General features: G+C 48.0%; 1 long non-coding RNA gene across 1 annotated transcript in view; it reads left to right on the forward strand.

Annotated features, from left to right (window-relative positions):
• The first annotated feature begins 843 nt into the window (after window positions 1-843).
• LOC147000463 (uncharacterized) overlaps window positions 844-19894 on the forward strand; it is a 35338-nt gene continuing 16287 nt past the window's right edge. The window contains exon 1 of the long non-coding RNA XR_015045938.1: window positions 844-1913. This is a non-coding gene — a long non-coding RNA (uncharacterized LOC147000463). The remainder of the gene's footprint in view (window positions 1914-19894) is intronic.

A 19894-nucleotide genomic window follows, 5' to 3' on the forward strand; every position in this document is an offset into this window, starting at 1 on the left:
GAAAGGAATAGATGCCCGTCCTGTCCTTTCCTGTGGTTTCCCGGCATCCATCGGCATCCATCGGATGAGGCTTCAGCCCCCACCACCTCCTCAGCATCCTCTCCTTCCTTTCCGGCGTACTCTGCAGCTTGAAGCTCTCTTGCTTTGTACTCGCATCCTCTGGCATCCGTCCCCCCCCCCCCCCCCCCCCCCCCGTCCGTGGTCTCAACTTATCCAGAATGACATCATGGTGCCAACACCTTTAAGATTATATAAATCTGTGATCCCGCCGTGGCCTCCGTTCCCATGGTAACAGTGAGGAGTTTCCCTTTTGTGAGGAAAGCTGTCATGTCACTTCCTGCTGCTGACAAGTCAGTTTGGGAGATTAAAATGAAGGGGGGCGGGGTGCCTCTGAGAAGTGCTGGCTGCTTGGTTTCTGTTGCTGTATACAGAGGCAAACAATGCCAGCCTGCTGACCCCGCCTGCCTGCGTTGCTGGAGCGGGCTTTCCCACACCCCCTAGTCGGGTGGATCCCGGTCACCTGGGGCTGTTTGTCTCCAAAGGATGCATTCTGGGTAGCAGGTAGGAGGGCTGCCCACCTCTGGGGACTTTTTTTTTTCTGATGCTGTGCTGGGCAAGTTTGTTCAAGAACAACCCAGTTGAATCCAGCCTCGCTCTGCTCTGGAGTCTGCTTAGCGCTGTTTTTTTTTTTTTCTCCGAATAACAAAGGATCCTCACAGTATTGGCCTTGAAGTGCTGTCTTGCAGAGAACTTCTGTTGAGGAAAGAACCTAAAAACAAAACAAAACAAAACAAAACAAAACAAAACAAAACAAAAAACAACAACAACAAAACCCCATCTCCTAATGAGCTTTTAAATCTAAGAGCCGTCCCACTCATCCATTGCCTCCTTCATTGATCAACCGGCCAATAAGTATCTATGCCTCCAATGCCCTCTATTTGGTGAAAGACCAAGCACTCGCTGGTAAGGGACCTCAAACTGGGATGTGTGTGTAAGGGGACCATGGGATATGGATGGAGCCATGAAGGCAGGTTGGTAAAAGAGGACATTCCAGTGTGGCTGGTCAGACACAGGTTGCTCAGGAGTCACCAGCCACGTTGAGGCCTGAATGGCGCACTGGGAAAGAAGCTTAGCCCAAAGGGCAGCAAAACTGGAGCCTTGAATGGACCATTTGTGGACAGGGGATAGAACATTTGAGTCGATCAGACCCGTGAGTCCCGGATTTTGACAGTACTCTTGAAGCCTCAGTTTCCCCATCTTTAATGTGGTCCAATCACCCCTTGCTCTAAAGGCAATTTTGATTCATGATTTAACTTAATGAAAAGCACATTATTGAGACTTGTGAGTCAGCTGGTCCCCATTCTGTCACAGCATGGATGCCCCTCCCTGAGCAGAGTGCCCTGGCAGAGGGAAACGGGTGAGCTGTCCTGCCTATGTCAATGACACTAGCCTGCATTCACATAATGCCTGTCACTAAGCCTCGACAGAAGAAGTGGCCTTGCTCTGAGATCACTCCGCCCTGCCCCACTGGCCTGGGCCCTCTCAGAGACAGTTTCCTCATCTGTAAGAGGCACCTGAAGTGTCATCCAGCTTCCTCTCCTGGGCCTAAGGCCCCTCCATCCTCAAGGCCAGGGAGCCTGCAGTCCTAGGCTTCGTTCAGGCTGGCTGCAGAAGCCACAGGCTAGAAGTCAGATGTTTCTTAAGATGGCACATGGAGGGGACCTTAGAAAAGTGTTAGTGTAATGAACGTGACTGACCGTCCCGAGAATGGGCTTCCCCAAAGCATCTATGGAAGGAAGGTACCACCTACTCCCAAGTCCCAGGCCTGTCTTTGCCATGCCCTGGACCACACCATAAAGATGGAATTATGAATCACCACCATAACTGGCATCAGTCACTCACCCTTCCCTTCAGTAAGTACGTACTAAGTACTTGGTTTGTTAAGCTTTCAAAGAATTAAAAAATGAGAAGGAATTCTGGGCTTCATCTACCAGCTGGTATCTGGTTGTCCATGAAACGTGTCTCACCTCAAGGTCTCAGTCCCGACATTTCTGTAAGAGAGTCATCATGGGTTTGCTTCAGGCAGGTGCTAAAATCAAGAGAAGCAGACACTGAACAGGCAGGCATCTGACCCTCCAAGTGTTACCCATTAGCTACTTTGGCCATTCCTGTTTTTAACGGTTCATAAGAAAAAGGTAGCGGGCTGGAGAGATGGCTCAGCCATTAAAGGCTAGGTTCACAACCAAAAATATAAGAAAAAGGTAGAAAAGAGTACAGTACACCGACAGCCTCCAACTTTAGTCTCCATTCTAGGTGTTTGTCTAGATGGAAATGAAAGTACTCAATAGCACCCTAGAAATAGTCATGTGTCTTATGGGCACCCAAACCCAGCACTTCCAAATGCATGCCTGGGATTTGCCCCTAAGCCAGGCTCTGTCTGTGGGACATTCCACCTGTGACAACCACGGCTCACAACATATTTAAGTCAACAGCAAATTGAGACAGGGCTATCTTCCAAACATATACATTTCCCAAATAAACCAGTCCTATCATTTCTAAAACGGCCTGTGTAGTATGGCCACCCTCGTACCTTGCCTGTGTTGCTGAAGTAACCCCAGCTGTCTCCTGGGCTCTTCAGCCAGACTGTGAACACTCAGCTGGAAGCTGGTCTCTGCTTTTAGTGCTGACCTGAGGATCTCCCAGTTACTGTGCCTGCAAATGTTTCTCTTTACCTTTTCTTTAACCTTTGGTTACTTTTGCCCCATGTTGGGCACCAAAATGTTGTGATTCCCAAGTAAAGGACACAAAACCTCTGTAATTATAATAAAGCCTAAAGCACTAGAACTGGGCAGACGTGAATCTCTATGATATTTTGTCTACTTCCCTGTCAGTCACTGCAGGGTATCACTTGCCATGTTCCACCTGGGCTGCTCCTGTTCCCACAGGCTGGCCCTCATGGCCATGTGGTCATGATCCCCCTACCCCATGGTGACGTCTTCCTTCTTCCTACTCTCTTCTCTGCTTCCTCATGGTCCCTGCCTCAAACCAAAGCTCTGACTACCTCTCTTCTGCCCAGCTCCAGGCTATAGCCATCTTTATTAACCAATCATGAATAACTTGGAGAGCAAGGTTTACACAACAAGAGCTGGTAGATATGAGGACCCTCTTGACTTGGAACAACCAGGTCTTGGGATACGGTATTTAGCATTTGAATACATAGCAGCACCAGCCCACTACACAAGATTATTTCATTGAACAAAGAATTGTAATTTGTTCTTTCTTTCTTTTTCTTTCTTTCTTTCTTTCTTTCTTTCTTTCTTTCTTTCTTTCTTTCTTTCTTTCTTTCTTTCTTTCTCTTCTTCCTCCCTTCCTCCCTTTCTCTCTTTCTTTCCTTCCTTCCTTCCTTCCTTCCTTCCTTCCTTCCTTCCTTCCTTTCTTTAATTACATTGAAGATATAGCCCACTGTCTTCAGGCTTTCTTTGTCACAGTTGGGAAGTAAGCTTCTTACTTTTTCCTCTTTGATTTAAGATTTTATCTTTGTAAGAAATTTTGATAGAATGTGTCTCTGCAGGTTTCTTTCTCTGCATATCACTTATGTGTTGTGCTCTGAGATCTGTAACTTAATGCTGTTTAAAACTCTGGGAAAGCCTTGCTATTGTTTTTTTTTATATATTCTTTAGATACTAACATCATTTTTTTATTTTACTGGGTGACCAATTACTCTCTGAGTCTTGCTGTTTCTCTCTCTGGAGATTAGCCCAGGGCTTTGCACATACTAGGCATGTGCTCTATCACTGAGCTAGATCTCCAGTCTTCATTTTTTACATTTTAAAATGTATTATTCTGAGAGAGTCTTACTAAATTGCCCAGACTGACCTTGGGCTTGTTTTCTTCTGTCTCAGCCCAGCTTTAATTAATTAATTAACTAATTAATTGATTTATTTTAAACAGGGTCTGTCTATGTACCTATCCTAGAACTTGCAGAGATCCACCTGCTTCTGCTGACCAAGTGCTGGGATTTAAAGTGTGCACCAGTATAGTCACATGATTTGTAAAAAGTATTTATTATTGCTATGAATGGGTGTGTGTATAGGGAGGAAAGGTGAGCGCACAGCCATACATTTGTGGAGGTCAAAAGAGAGCGTTGTAAAGCTGATCTCTTCTTTCACTTTTGCATGGCTTCCAGCAATTGAACTCAGGCCTCTAGGCTTGGGCTGCAAGCCCCTTTCCCTGCCCCACACTCCACTGCCTTTCCCTGTTCCTTGGCCCACTGAGCCATCTCTCCATCCCCATTCTTGATTTTGACTATGCTTCTTGCTCATTTACTTATTTTTGGGTCAGTGTAAGACATGGTGTATGAAAAATACTGGCCGTCAACTGAGGCTTAATGTGAGCCTCAAAAGACAGTTGACTTTATCTTTAGAGGTTTGGGCAGTTGGATAACCTTAATCAAGTCAGAGCATGAGATGACCTTGGCAACTTTGAGATGGCTTTTAGAGCCCGTGATGATTGGTTTAGTTGGAATCCAGGGAGTTAAAATCCTCTGGAGAGCAGCCAAGAGCTCAGAAGGGGTCAGCAGGAACCTCCTTGAGGAACACTAGACTTTTATTTTTGTCTTGTTTGACACATGAGTCTTTACAAAGTTAGGCTTGACTTCTTAGTCTTTATTTCATTTTTCACCTTTTAAAGTTAGGAGATAATATCTTAAGAGGCCCCCAGTACTAGAGTTCATCTAGTTTGCATTTTCATTAATGAGGTTGTAGCGGGCCATAGCGTAGAGGAAGCGAGTCTCAGACCCCAGAAGGGATGGGACAGGGTAGGTGAATTACAGGCAGCTCAGAGCAAGAGGATGCGAGCTGCTGCAGCGCAGCCAGGGCCCTCCACACTGCACATCTCAGGATACTATAAGAGGTCTTACGGGTTTTCTATAAGAAATGGCCACTGACTTAGGCAGCAGGTTATTCAGTCTGAATTAAACATTACACAATGCATACGTGTACAATACCACATGGTACCCATTAATACACATAATTTCAATATTTTATGTATCAATTAAAAGAAATCAGGAGTGTACAAGTCTAGAGAGAAACTTCCAGCATACCAGGAGGCCATTGCCTTCTCAGAACACACCTGGACTTCTATCCAACCCATATTCAAAGACTTGACCTCCTTGAACCTGGACTTCCTGCCCATCCCCTGTTCTTTCAGCTCTCCCTTTAACAGCCATGGAAAGGCTGGATGGTCTTTGACTGTCACCATTTAAACCAGGCTGCTTCGCAACCATGGCAAGCCCTGTCCTTTCCTCGTCTCTCCTTTTTCCCATGGTACGTACCCATCACCTGACATTTATTAGTGGTCAGGGTCTGTGAGGACAGTAGCCTCATCTGTCTTTCTTACTGCCTGACACCCAGTCTTACACTACAGCCCAGCACACCAAGGGTGTTCCTCACTTGCAGTGAAGGGAGGAACTTAAACATGCCTACCCCCCCCCGCCCTCCCCCCCCCCCCGTGAGTCCTGGGCACCAGTATAGGGGAAGTGACTGTTTTCTGCTCAGCCATCTCTTTCCCTTCCACATGAGGCAATTTCCCTTGGAGACCTTCCCACAATACTCAGTGGCATGCAAACAAAGTAGAGCATCTAAAAGCACTGGTGAGCAGGAAGCAGGCGGCTCCCTGGCCAGCCAGGCCCTGGCCATGCTGGGGCTCTCCTACAGGGATCAGCACTGGGTCAGGGGAGGGTTGCAGTAAGAAATCCGCCTTAGGAACACCACTCAGAGACCCTGCGTTCCACCACTTCTCCTTATTTCCTCCCTCTTGTTCAGGAGAGAATTCCCCTGCCTGTGGGCCTTTGATGAGGTGGAGAGTAGTAACTCATGCACGGGGAAGTCAGTGGGGACGCTCCTGGCTCTGACTCATAGCTTCTTGTCTGGTAGGAAGACTTAACAGCCCACATCTCCTCTTGGAAATGTCCTTTGTTTAGTGGCCATTGGGGATTCTCCTCTGGCCTCCTATACAGCTCTTGGCCAACCTTCCTGTCATTCAGGGCTCTTTGTCAGTTCCTCAATAAAGAAAAGAGTTGATCTGTGTGGGATGCTGAGGGAAGGGGGTGAGAACAGCCATTTTCTAGCTCCCACCCAAATGATGGCATGACACTTGGGTTGGAGGGCTGAAGGAACATTTGGTAGAGTCTGGAGGCACCTGTCTAGAGTGGGTAAGCACTATGCTTGTGGGGTGGGAGCAGGTGATGGTGGTCTGCTGTGAGTATTGCTAGAGATACCGCGGCAGGTACTTGACCAAGACAAGGACTCCATTCCTATTATCAACCCTTCCTGAGTGAGAAGTGCCATGCCTTTGCTGGACACTAGCCATAGAAAGACGGAGATACATAGGGGTGACTCTAACTTCTGGTTCTCTCTGCCGTTGGTAAGTAGTCAAGACCACATTGCTTCAGGAATGTGTACGAGGGATAGTGGCCCAGGAACAGAGAGCCGCCAGAGGAGACCAGGTAGGAAGACTACATGGAGGAAGAGGCGACCCTTCATTTTAGACTCCTGGAGACATGGCATAGGAAGGGCTTCTTAGTCCCAGAATGTGTAGAGAGTCTGGAGCCTTGGCTTTATGTAAGGAATAAGGGTTCCTGGAGTTGTTCCTGGACCCCTTCTTCTCCAGAACCGCATCCCAAGAGTGCACCTGTTCAGCTCTCACAAAGGGTGGAGCAGAGCAGTGTGCTTCCTACCCAGGATACATCACAGAATGGGCAGCTAGTGTCCTGAGAAGACAGAAGAAAGCTGATCTGGTTAGGACTGTGGCCTCTGCATTCTCTTAGTACTGCTGTTAGATGTAGTTTCTACCATTTTGTCTAACTCAGATTGGGGTGTTGCCGAAGGCTTTGCTAGCCAGCCTCCTATAGCTTATCACTGCTTGACTCTTACTGGGAAAACCTAAATATGTGTCTGTTCACTTTGGACAGGGCACCAATGACAGACCAAAGAAACAATTTCACACACAGCTAGCTAGGTGAAACTGCTAGCTTGATTGCGGTTATTTGCAGGACATGAGAGACTCCGTGGCAGCTGCATTATTGAAAAGCATCCGTGGAATTGATATGCAGCTAGAAAGAAAAGTATCTCTCTCCCCAGCAATAGCTATTGCTTACATAACCTTGGGAAGGAGCCTTGAGACTCTTATGAGTTTCAGGAAGTTCCTAAGCCTTGTAAGATGTACTTCCTGAACCTTAGTAGAAGCTTGCCTCTTCCATTCAGGAAGGAACAGTTGAGTTCTGTAGAATTGGGTTCAATCTTTTAGCGCACACGCGTGTGCGCACACACACTCATGCACACACACGAAGATTTTAAAATGTAATGTGAATTCTGAGGAAATTTCTACATAACATACATCCTCATACTCAGCAATTACCACTTTCTGAGGAGCTAGGACAGGAGGCTTATGCTCTAGCCTTGACTGTACCACTTTCTTGTTGTGTGACACTCAGCAAATCACATAACTTTTCTGGGCTTCAAATTCTTAATCCTTAAATACTGAGAAGATGGGTTCACTGTGGACCTTCATCAAGGGCCTTCAGAGATTGAAAAATATCCAATGTAGTTAAAATGGCCTTGTACCCAGCCTAAAGAGAACCATTAGGGCCCTCACTCACACACCTTGACTATGACCTGGCAGTTTCTGGCTGCTCCAGTGACTGGCTCTGTTCATCTTTTCTATATGGCCTTCCTGCAGATAGTCTTAGCAAAACAGGACCTGATAGCCCACTAGGGACATTGCTTGTCAAGCATAGTACCCAAGAGACCTGTTTCCAGTGTCTTTGGCTAGAGTCTGTGTCTAACAGGGTGGAAGATATTTTCACTGCTATTGGCCTGGCCTATTTTCAGTAGATCAAGCTAAAGATGTGTTGCACTTGCAAGGAGTCTCCAGTAAGAGGGCAGTGCTTTGTTTGCTTCCATCCAACAGATAATGCCAGGAGCTGAGGCAGGAACTGTGACCCATAACATAACACTAGGAATGACAACAGGACCGTAAGACAGAAGGACACTGGGTGGGACACTGTGGACTATGGGAATGAATGAGTTTCTTATGCATTGTGACACATCCTGGAGCTGTCTTTTCAAGGATGTTTGCTGGTGAACAGCCTGGGTCAGATTTGTTTCCTGACCAGGGTGATAAAGATAATGCCTTTTCCTATAGTCCCAGGACTTAGGAGGCCAAGGCAGGAGGATCAGGAGTTGAAAGATAGCCTGGGCTACATAGCAAGATTCTATTTTAAGGAAAACCAAAACAATGGCTCTGGGTTTCTGCAATACAAATTAGGATAGGTTTGATTCCTAAATTAAGAGCTTCTATGGCGCTGGAGTTGTTTGCTTGTAGTGGGTTTGGCCAAATGCTGCTTGTAATGTTAATTTGAGTCCCTCAAAACTATTAGCTCGGAGAGTTTTCAAGTAAGACATTGAGAGAGCCTGCCCCCCAGTCAATTCTGATTGGTAAATAAAGATGCCAGCAGCCAATGGTTGGGGGAGAAGAGATATAGGCAGGGTTTGGTTTTCCCGGGGCTTGGGAAGGAGCAGGGCTGAGAGAGGAGCCAAACCTTTGAAGAGTGTGCAGGAGAGAGACAAGGGTCACCATGTCTTAGAAGAGTGTGCAGCAGAGAGACTAGGGTCACCATGTCTTAGAAGAGTGTGCAGGAGAGGAGAAAGGTGCCGCCATGGGTTAGCTGAATCACAATGTGGTCATATAGGCTGGCCAATTGGAGCTAGTAGCAGTCCAGATGAAACATAGTAACAATGGGGTTCTGGATAGGATGGCCAATTGGAGCTAGTAGCAGTCCAGATGAAACATAGTAACAATGGGGTTCTGGATAGGAAGTAGATTCTAACAGCATGAAGGGTAGCCACTTGCCCAGCTATTGTGCTGCTTAAGTCTTTTATTCAGGAACATAAATGGTCAAAGGTGGGAAGGACCTCCCCCCAAGGGATTGATGAACATATCTGTACTAGGTTCACCCTTATATGCAGGGCTATGCTTTATACAGTGGTCTCATCTTTATACAGATATTGTTTTTTATGCTCCCCACCACCAAGTTATATGAAGCCGTGGAGTGCCTGAGCATTATATGAATGAAATTGAAGAAATTATTCTATTTGTGTGTATGTGTGTCTATGTGAGAGCACTTGGGTGCTGCGGAGGCCAGAGGGAAGTGGTTGGGTCCCTTGTGAGCCTGTTCATGCAGGTTATGGGATCCAGACTCCAAGCCTCATGAGTGGCCAGCAAGTGCCCCTAACCACAGAACTGTCTCTCTAGCTCTGAACTGTGTCTATCTTGTGCACCTGTAAGTGCCCACCCTTCTACTTACAAGAAGCCCACGACAGTGCCCCTGGTATGTGTGAATTGACAGCATCATTGAGCTCAGTTTGGGATGTTCTTAACTCCCGGCCCCTAAACATATTTAGCAGATGAGCAGCTTGGTCTCCATGTGGATTCTGTTGACTGTCTGTGGATCTGGCTCTGAAAGACCCTAGTGGGGAAACCCCCACTCATGTCCCAAGTTGGCACGCACCCAAGGAATCACGAAAGACCGTCTTGATGTAAACACATGAGGTAGTTTAATGATGGAGCTCTGGGCCAATGCGTACCTCACACAGGAGACAGAGGTTGTTGACCACGAGACTCAAAAGCTAGGGGTTTTTATAGGAAAAGGGTCGGGAGCTTGGGGGAATTGGCGCGGTTTCACACGATTGGCTCATTCAAACATCAGCAAACTGTATGTGCAGACTGCAAGGTAACAGCAGAGCATCTGGTTAACATTTAACCCAGGTCAGAAAGGTGGGAGATAGGCTGGTGCCAGGCCAGTCCGGACATTCTTCTATGTCTTCTCTATCTTTATGGCTAGCCAGTTCCTGGGATGACTTTACAGCCTTTTTTCTTTGCTCTAGACCCCAAAAAGCCCTCCTAACTAGCAAGCCACATGAGTCATGGACCTTCAATTTTAATTTTCTTTTAGCTCCCCTAACTGTGCTACCTTGTCTGCCTCAGTGGGAGAGGATGTGCCTAGTCCTGCTGTGACTTGATGCGCAAGGTGATACCCAGGGATGACCTCCTAATTCTCAGAGGGAAAGGGGAGGGGGAAGTGGGGGGAGGGGCCGTGGGAGGGGAGACTAGGAGGAGAGGATGTGATTGGAATATAACGTGAATAAATTAATAATAGTAATAATAAGGAGCTTACCAAGAATTAGCACACGGAAGGGAAGTGCCACCCAGACAAGGGATTGGGCTGCTGGGCAGGCAGGCAAGCTTGTAAGGTCTCACCAGGTGGACACCCGTGTGGGGTGCTGACTGGATGGCTAGCAGTACCCTGTTACTTTGTTGCAGACTAAGTTTTGAAATGTGAGTTGCTTTCTCCTTGGAACAAGCTGTATGGGAGGGTGTGATGGTCCAGTCCACTTGCTGGAGTATGGAATGCTGCCTCAGGACCATGGCTCTGAGGGTCACAGCTGGGGCTTGTCATGGTTAACATTTGGATGCGATGATTGTCTGCTCAGAGGCAACACCAGCCTCCATCTGCACACAGCCTGTCCTGAGACAACAGCTGCCTTGTTCTGAGGCTAGCTGGAGTTCACATCAGTGTTCACTTCTGTGTGAGTTGGGACGAAAGTACAATAGGCACACACCCTCCCTTCTGGCTCCTGGGGACTTCTTTTTTTTTTTTAAGATTTATTTATTTATTATATGTAAGTACACTGTAGCTGTCTGTCTTCAGACGCACCAGAAGAGGGCATCAGATCTCATTACGGGTGGTTGTGAGCCACCATGTGGTTGCTGGGATTTGAACTTCGGACCTTTGGAAGAGCAGTCGGGTGCTCTTACCCACTGAGCCATCTCACCAGCCCCAGGGGGGACTTCTTTCTAGAGTTTACCGCTCTGCCTTTTCCTTCTCAGAGACCAGGCAGCCCTAGGGAGTGTAAGGACTCTGGCTCCAGCTCCAGAAGGTGCCCGGCGGAACCTGAGGTACATTCTTAGCCATAGCCCCTCACCTGGCAGAGCCCTTGCTGACAAGAGCCAGCACAAGGCACTGGGGGACCTAGAGTTCCAGAGTCACCACCCTGGGTATCCTGTATAAATTAGTGAGACTATGTTTCAACCCAAAATGTAAAAAAAAAGGGGTTGGGGTTATAGATTAGGGGCACAGTGCTTGCTTAGCATATTTAAGGTTCTAAGTTCAATCCTTGATGCCAGGAGAAAAAAGCCATTAAGAGCATTTACTTTTCTTGCTGAGGACCTAGGACGGAGGCCCAGCGAGCACATTAGGTAGCTCACAACTGCCTGTACTCTAGCTCCAGAGGGTATAACGCCTCCTTCTGGTGTCTGAGAGTACCTACATGCATGTGGTCTACATAAACTCACATAGGCACTCACATGTACACATGAAAAGAATAAAATTATTTAAAATAAGACTATCTGCCAGGCCGTGGTGGTGCACGCCTTTAATCCCAGCACTCGGGAGGCAGAGGCAGGTGGATTTCTGAGTTCGAGGCCAGCCTGGTCTACAAAGTGAGTTCCAGGACAGCCAGGGCTATACAGAGAAACCCTGTCTCGAAAACAAACAATCAAACAAACAAACAAACAAATAAGACTATCTTCTTGAAGGCTAGGTGGAAACTGGGAGGGACAAAGGTGGGGACCCAGCCTTGGGGATGTTGGGGATGTAGGCTGGAGGGCAAGAGCTCAGCTCTGAGATGAAAGGCATGGGTGAGCATCTGTGGCTGGTACGTGTGTGTGTGTGTGTGTGTGTGTGTGTGTGTGTAAGTGTGTGAAGGTCTGTGGCGGTGCAGCTCGTGTGGCTGCCCTGCTCTCCGAGTGGAGAAAGTGGCATGTTTGAGCTGAGGAAGCTGAGTGAGGCTCACCTCTTATGTGTACCCAGCCAGCTAGCCCAGAAGAGCTTTGTTCATTTAAGGTGCTAGCTAGGGACAGCCACCTCATTAGGTGCAGGGCATCTGGGGCCCATATGAAGCAGGCCTTCCAGGGGGCAGTGGAACTATTTTTAGTGGCCTGGGCTAGCTCCCAAATCCTGACGACTATTTCTGGCATCAAGAGATTGCCCTGAAGGATATGGAAAATTTTTGTGTTAAGAACGTCTGGTCTCCCTGTGGCTAAGCAAGGACACTGTGCAGAGACCAGGATCAAGGGCCCAAGGGCTTCTGGGAGAAACAGTAGCTCTGAGCATAAAGGCTGGGGCCTCTTTCTGCCTGGGCTCTACCAGATCAGCCTGGTGATGGAAACTATCTCACTGGTATGCCAAGGCTGTCCAGGGTTTAGCATCAAAGATTCATATTCAGGAAACCCTGTAGGGATGGCTGGCCACTGTGGCTCTCTTTTAGTCCCTCTGGGTCTTAGAAGTTACTTTGGAACAAAGATCAACTGATAAGTTTTTTTGCCAATGTTCACAGCTGGTGTAGTAGGTGTTGCTGTAGCCGCCATCTTATAAGGAAACTGAGGTCGAGAGAGGAGCTCCACTGTGGGGAGGCTTGGAGCTTGTTATTTCCTGCTTTTTGGGCACCTGGGCCTCATTTTTCCCTATGGAGAAATAATGCTCTCTGTCCTAGGAAAGTCTAGATTCAGTCACTTAGTACCAAGGCCAAGTACCCATCTGACGGCTTGTGGATAAAAGGTATCCTGCAGCACCTTTGGGAATGGTAAGCACCTTGCTATGAGATCCGATCCCTGGAGTTGTCTTGAGGTTTCCCTGGCAGGTGGCTTTCAGTGTCTTGCAGAGGGCAAGTAGGATGGGCAGTCCCCAGCCCAGCGTCCCCCTACTGCCTTAGGCAGTAGCCAGCCACTTGCCCTAACATTGGACCCAGAGCTGGAACACAGCTCCTCCAGAGGGCCCTGCCTGGGGCAGGAAGGGCCAGGGCACCTCCAGTTCTCACTAGCCTCAGGTCGGAGCAGGTCAGAACAATAGAGTCGCCGCCTGGGTTTGCCTGAGGGACCAGGCAGGGGGCAGGGTGGGGTCCAGGATGCATGGAGATCTGCCTTTGTGCCCTGATTCTGTCCAGAGACAGGAGTGACCCACCAAAAAAAAAAAGGGGGGGGGATCCTAGGTCATTGCGCCTCATTGTAAGTAAACTGTATATAACTAGATGGTGATCAGGGAGGTGTGTTAGACTCAGTCCTGCTTATAAATGTAAAAGGGTATAAAAATGATAAGCAAAAGGCTCAATGTTCTAATAACCCAGGACCTGAGGAAGCCTTGAGCAGCCATGTCAGCTTTCACAATAGAAAAAAATACAGCAGCGTGCCCCCTGAGCCTTGTCTGGGAAAACAAGATACGTCCCTTCAGCTAGCTCGCCATGTCATACCTGGATCCATCAGCCCCTTCCATTTCCCAACACTAGACAGGAGCCACCACCTGACAAAGGACCTCAGGAAATGACACCCCAAAGATGTGCCGCTGTCAGCAGGCATCAGATGTGGGCCACAGGATTACTGCAAGGGACGCAGTGACAACTTCAGTTGAAAGGACCCTAACAGATGAAAGTCTTCAGGAGAGCCCCCAGAATCCTCTGTCTGGGGCTGCCCATCTGCTTTGAACTGGGGTTTCCAGGAGGGATTCTTGGAGTCCAGCAGTTTGGAGACCCCTGCCTTAGGGTAGGTGGGAACTGGCTGTGGCTATTGCCTCCCCAGTGATCCTGACAGGTGTGTCCTTGCCATGTCAGGCAGTGTAGACGGTGGGACAGAGGTAGGACGTCTTTTTTTACGCCGAGGGTCATCTTTTTTTAGTGTGTGCATCTTTTGGGTAGCCCTTCAGGATCTGACCTTTATTTCGGCCTGCCCAGAACCCGCTGTTTAAAATTAGAACTCTTGGCTAGGGCTGCGGGATTCTGCTGCCTGGGATACAGCATAAACAACACACACCGGCTGCTGGGACACTTGAGTGTGTCCCTGATCCAGGGCAGCTGTGGACGGCTGGCTCCTGTCCTTGCAGAACGGCCTTAATGTTTCTGATGGACTTGGCTCCACCTGCCACGCTTCAGAGCAGATTCTCACACGTGTATGTGGGCACCTACGAGGGAGTTTCTACAGGCACAGGGTCCTAGTATATTGGTTGGAGCTGGTCCTGGGAGCAAGGACAACCAGGGTTCACAGCCAGTCAGTCAGGAAAGATCTTGGCCTAGCCTGTTAACACAAGTGCTGATGTGAACACAACTGGATGGTAGGGGAGAGCATCCAGAGTTCCTGATGTCCAGGGAAGTGAATGAAGAGTTATTTAAGCCTGTGCTATGCTAGGCATTTCCTATTGCCTCAGTGTTAGGGGTGGAGACTTGTTCTCATCTTAGTACAGGGGATCAGAGAGGTTAAGCCTCTTCCCTCAGGGTGCATAGCTCACAGTTGCAAAACTAAGCTTTGAACTGAGTGAGTCTGAGCACAAAGCCTGTGTCCTTCAAGCTCCACCACCCAGTAGGTGCACCAACGGTCTGGATGGTTCTATGCCCTCCTCTAAGGGGAGTCATTCACACTGCAGTGTGCAAGGTTACTGTGACATGAGAATCAAGGAAGACTTCTTAGAGGAAGGGGCAGTGGGGCAGGGCTCCACAGACTCAGTAAGAGTTTACTAGACAGGGGTCTGATGGGAGGAAGAGTATTAAGGAAGGGGCTTCCCAGAGGAGAGAGGAGCCTGTTAAAGGCAAAGGGGTGACATAGGCAAGGTCTCCAGAGACCAGGGGTTCCCAATGATGGGTATAGATAAAGGTTGGGGGGATAGGAGGGCTGGTTGGCAGCTATCAAGGTGGAGACACTGGAGACTCTTAAACTCACAGTACACACTCTGGTGTGCATTAGGGAGGACGGGGACTCTGAGACCTGCCTGTGGAGACATCCTGGCTGGCCAAGTGATCTTGGGGACAGAGGGGTTGTGGTAAGAAACGACAGAAGGGTTCTTACCAAGGATGAATATGGATCCCTGAGCACTCTGCCTTCCCCTCTGTGAGAAGTCAGGCTCAGCCAGTCTGCCTGGAAGAGCTCCTGGGTATGCGTGGGGTGTGAAGGGGTTGGGAGAGAACACACTACACTGGCCTGGTTGATTTGCTCCTGTGACAGCTGGGTGGCTCCTTTCCACTGGCTAGTTGGATGGGGCAGAGCCATGGAGATGGACTCTCAGACCCTCTTGCTAGCCTATACCTGGCCATTGTTCCCCTTCGTCCTTTTACCTCTGAGCGGGGTGTGTGTTATAGATAGGAGAACCATAGGCCCAGTTCACAGGTAAGAAAGCTTCGGGCTCACTCTTTCAACTGCAGAAGTTGGTTTCTTTTCTGTTAAGCTTCCATCGCCTGCTCCAGAGAATGAGGAGACCCGGGGCTAGCCTCATTGCCCTACTGACCCTCTACTGCACCTCCTATGCTTAAAGGAAGACCGTGCTTAGAGAGAGCTCCTTCTGGTCAACCTTCCACAAAAACTGCTTTAGTAAGCCCTTGTGATTGGTGTTGGCAACAGAACCTTCCAGAACCTTCCAGAGGAATACAGATTAGTATGCTGTGCCACTGGACACAAGCCAGGGTCATCTGGGAAGAAGTAACCATGATAGAAAAAAACTGGCTCTGTCAGATTGCCTTGTAGGCAAGTCTGTGGAGGCATTTTCTTGATTAATGATGGGTGGGGGAGGACCCAGTGTGAACTCACTGTGGGTGGTGCCTGGCCCTGGTTGTGTAAGAAAGCAGGCTGAGCAAGCCTGAGGAGCAAGCCAGTAAGCGGCTCCCCTCTGTGGTGCCTGCTTCAGCTCCTGCCTCCAGGTTCCTGCTGTGATAGCCTGTGAGCTGTAAGATGCAACATGCTGCAGTTCCTCTCAAAGTTGTGATTGGCCATCAAGTTTGTCATAGCAACATAGACCAAATGAGGACAAGAGGTGAAAGCTCACAGCTTGGCCAGTGACCCAGAAAGATGCTTTCCAGACCCACAGGGCAGGGTTTGAACTGGTTTGGGGGTTAAATTTCAAAAACTGAGTGTTTACTAAAAAAAAAAAAAAAAACAAAAAAACAAAACAAAAGGCAAACAAACCAACCAACCAGCCAACCACAACAAACCCATGTGTTCCTGGTAAATTTTTAATAATTTATACTTCACTGTTCCTCTGTCATCTTAGGTCCATATTCATTTACTCATTTCAAAACTTTCATCATTATCATTGTCGTCATTATTGGTATTAAAAACAAGGTCTTGGGCTGGTGAGATGGCTCAGTGGGTAAGAGCACCCGACTGCTCTTCCGAAGGTCCAGAGTTCAACTCCCAGCAACCACATGGTGGCTCACAACCATCCGTAACGAGATCTGGCGCCCTCTTCTGGAGTGTCTGAAGACAGCTACAGTGTACTTACATATAATAAATAAATAAATCTTAAAAAAAAAACAAAAAAAACAAGGTCTTACTATGCAAGTCTGGCTGTCCTGGAACTCACTATGTAGACCAGGCTGGCCTTAAACTCAGAGAGCTGTCTACCTCTGCCTCCAGACTAAAGGTGTGCTCCACCAACATTTTACATTAGTTATGTTTTAAACTAATGTGAACAGCAGCAGCAGCAGCAGCAGCAGGAGCAAGCGAGCGAGCGAGCGGGCGAGAAAGAGAGAGAAAGAGAGAGAGAGATCTACTTATTTGATTTTATGTGTTTGAGAGTTTTGTCTGTATCATGTATGTGTACCACATGTATGCCTGATGCCAAAACAGGTCAGAAGAATGCCCTGTCTCCCAGGTGGTTGTGAGGTGCCATGGAGGTGCTGGTACTCTGCAAGATCAACAAGTCACTTGCAGAGCCATCTCTCCAGCCCCTGGCTTTGTTTCCTTAAGCTTTGAATTAGAATTAATTACAATGGTAAATCGACTGAAATGATTAGTGCTTGATGTAAATTTAAATTTCTTTTTTTCTTTCTTTTTCTTTTTTTTTTTTTTTTTGTTTTTTTGTTTTTTTGTTTTTGTTTTTGTTTTTGGAGACAGGGTTTCTCTGTGTAGCCCTGGATGTCCTGGAACTCACTCTGTAGACCAGGCTGGCCTCGAATTCAGAAATCCACCTGCCTCTGCCTCTGCCTCCCGAGTGCTAGGATTAAATGCGTGCGCCACCACCGCCCGGCTTAAATTTAAATTTCAAGTACCAAAGGTCAGTGTTCAATGTCCTTTTGCTATAAGAGGGACTTGCCAACCAGTGGCCTCTCACAGACAGAGGACAAAAGAATTCTCCTGATCCCCTCAACTTGTCTCTTCCCCATTCATCAGTCAGAGGCTTTGAGAAAGAGAAGCTAGAGTGGATCCTGCTGCCCACTTGTGACTCCCTAAGACTTCTGTATGCAGATATTCGTGAAGATCCAGCCTTCCCTAAAGATACTTTCCCAAGGCTGACTTCCAGCCTGCTCTGCTCTGGTGATCTGCCTTGCCTCTAGCTGGTCACCCTCACTGACACATGGGTAGTTATTTTCCAAGCCTGTCCCAGAGGCTACCCTCTCACTAGCCCCTAGCTAGACTGGGAGTTCTGAGTTCAGATGTCCTGGGGATGGGGACAGGAGAATCATTCCAGGACTGTACAGAGATCAAGTCCACCCATACAGCACAGTGTCTGCATAGAGCTTGGGCAACTCCCCTCCCCATATTCTTTAAACCAGCTCTGGAAGACATATCATTCCTAACAAACTGCACATGGCATGACAGCTTACCATAGAATTCTTACCATTCTTACCATAGAATGATGGTAAGAAAAACACACGTGTTCAGTATAGACATAATTATTTTTGGAGGCAGCCTCTGTCTTGTAGCCCAGGCTAGCCTCAAACGTCATCTTCCTGACTATACCTCCCTAGTGCTGGTACTGCAGGTATGTGCTACCTGCTTGACTCAGACACAATTTAAATTTTTTCTATTTTTGATCTACAATTGGCTGGGCCTATGCATGTAGAACTCATTGGTACAGCTAGTGGGCTGTGACAGTCACTTTGATGTTTATTTCTCTGGAGCTTCTACACTTTTTGAGTTGTTTTGTTTTGTTTTCTACCTTCCCAAGAGTTCTTCTGGGCACTTCTATGTCATCGGATGTCTGGCTTTCTGGTGTGTGTAAGGATAGCCCAAGTATAGCATGCATAGCTGAACAGAAACAAGCCCGTTCCCCCAAGCAGCTGAACAGCCCTCGGCTCCCCCTGCTCCTGGATTGGCACTAAAACCTGAACACAACTGGCTGGCTTAGTCACCCTCTGTGCCTGGCAACACTGGCAGCGGAGGCCTCTGTGCCCAAACACACCACAACAGGCCCGTGTCACCAGGTTCCTGAGGCAGCCCAGGCATTTGGAGCTAACTTTCCTGAGCAGAGAGGGGCTGAGGGAGAGACAGTGGTGGGCATAGACAAGGGGGCGAGAACAAGAGACAGGCTCATCCAGACTGGAGACAGGCAGCAACCAGCAACTTGGGGCTTCTGGGGTACAGCGTGAGTCTTGAGAAAAGCTACTTTGCAGAATAGGCACAAGACTGTTGAAAAATAGAAATACCGTTGGCAAGCCAGAGCCACCACTGGATTGTGAAACCAGCTTCTCGGCGGGCTCCTCCTCGGAGAGGGGGAATTCTCTCATTTCTTTATTTTGGGTTTTATAACAGCTTCAATGAAACAGTCACATGCCACATAATTTGCCCATGTAAAATGCAAGATGTGGTGGCTTTCCATGTGTTCACAGCTGTACTTACCCACCTGTTAGTGATCACTATGCTTTTCCCACGCCACCCCTGTCCACATCACGCTCCTGGCCTTAGACAGGGAGAATCTACCCTCCCTCTCTGCGGCTTGCCTATTTTGGACCTTTCATAGAAATAGACTTAATAATATGTGGTCCTTGGGGGTGGGTTTCCTCTTGTGTCCAAGCTTCATGGTGTAGTATGTGTCAGCACTTTCTTGATAAATCATTATTTGTTATTAGTAATAGAATGGTAATACGCTATTACGTGGCTATGCACACACTGTTCCTCTCTGACTGGGCTCTTTCCACTTGGGCTCTGATGAATCACTCTGCCATGACTGTTCATGTCCAAGTCTTCATGTGGTTTCGTGCTCTCGTTTCCCTTGGTTGTATACCTGTACACCTAGGAGTCAACTTTTAAGTTTCTTTTTAAAAGGAACCCCTCCCCCAGTCAAAATCTGTGCGGGGCTGAGTGGATTGAAACGCCAGCATGGTTATGCTAGAACACGTGACTTTGGTGAAAGCAACGGCTGGGCCTGGAACATACTAGAAGCTCAGTGAACAGAGGTCCAGATGTTCATTCTGGTGTTCTCAGTGAAAGGTCCAGGGTAGAAATGTCCTGACAGCAAATCTCTCTCCTTCACTCCTTCATTCACCCACAGGTGCGGTAGGCTGCCTCAGGTACTTAGGTGTTGTTTGGGTGTCCTAGACACAGATGGAGAAGCCCTAGTCACCCCGCACATCAGAAGTTCAGTCTAGAGGAGAAGTCAGACATGAGACCCTTGTTATAACTCTGAAGGAAGCAGTGACATCCTTTCCCCTTACTCTGGACATTTCCTTATTGAGATACCTCATATGTGATGTCTCTCATTCCCAGGACAAGGGTGACAGTAGGGAAAAGACTGTCTCTTCAGGGGGACCTTGAACCTTCAGGGCCCATTCTTGGAGTTTCCTCCTCTTCTCTTTTATATACTGAGGACTTCTCTCATTCCAGGAATAAAAAGCCCTGTGCCCACTGTCCTTTCTCACTATTTCCCATAGTCCCATGGTCCTCCCGAGTTCTGTCCTAGTAGAGCTTGAAGCCTAGATTGCAGACATGAACAAAGTTCTATCAACCTTGACCTGGCAGGCAGACCACAGTGCCATTGGCAACTCAGAGCAGGTATCATGGGCACCAGAGACACCCTAAGGGT

This window comes from Mus caroli, unplaced genomic scaffold (genome assembly GCF_978045245.1).
Source record: "Mus caroli unplaced genomic scaffold, Mus_caroli_1 scaffold_18, whole genome shotgun sequence".
In the NCBI taxonomy this organism is placed as follows: Eukaryota; Metazoa; Chordata; class Mammalia; order Rodentia; family Muridae; genus Mus; species Mus caroli.